Source organism: Propithecus coquereli, unplaced genomic scaffold (assembly GCF_000956105.1).
Source record: "Propithecus coquereli isolate 6110/MARCELLA unplaced genomic scaffold, Pcoq_1.0 Scaffold488, whole genome shotgun sequence".
Lineage (NCBI taxonomy): Eukaryota > Metazoa > Chordata > Mammalia > Primates > Indriidae > Propithecus > Propithecus coquereli.
The window spans coordinates 426,737-427,524 of NW_012150707.1; positions in this window are offsets into that span (position 1 = coordinate 426,737).

A 788-nucleotide genomic window follows, 5' to 3' on the forward strand; every position below is an offset into this window, starting at 1 on the left:
CACCAAACCACAATGACAAAAAATAAGAGAAAAAGAAAGGAACAAAGAGTATTTAAAAAATAAGCAGAAAACAATGAACAAAATAACAAGAACAAACCTCACATATCAAAAATATCCTTTAATATAAATGAATAAAATTCTCCACTTAAAAGACGTAGACAAGCTGACTAGATAAAAAATTGAACCAACTATATTTTGCCTACAAGAAATGCACTTTACCTGTAAAGACACAGATAAACAGAAAGTAAAGGGATGGAAAAAGATATTCCATGCAAACAGAAACCAAAGCAAGCAGGAATAGCTATACTTATATCAGATAAAATAGATATGAAGCCAAAAACAGTTTTAAAAAAAGGTCATTATATAACATAAAGGACTCAATCCAGCAAGAAAAAAGTACAATTCTAAATATATTTGCCCTCAACATTGGAGCACCAATAATCATAAAGCAAATATTAGTAGATATAAAGACAGAGATAGACTCCAATACAACAATAGTAGAGGAGTTCAATACCCTGTTGTCAGTGTTAGACAGATCATCTAGACAGAAAGTCAACAAAGAAATGTTGGATTTAATCCGAACTTTACACATGGACCTAACAGACATTTACAGAACATTTTAATCATCAACTGCAGAATACATATTCTCCTCATGAGCACATGGAACATTCTCTATGATGGGCCATATGGGAGAACACAAAAGAAATCTCAAAAAATCAAAACAAAAAGTCAAAATCATATTAAGTATCTTCTCAGGCCACAGTGTAACAAAACTAGAAATCAATAAC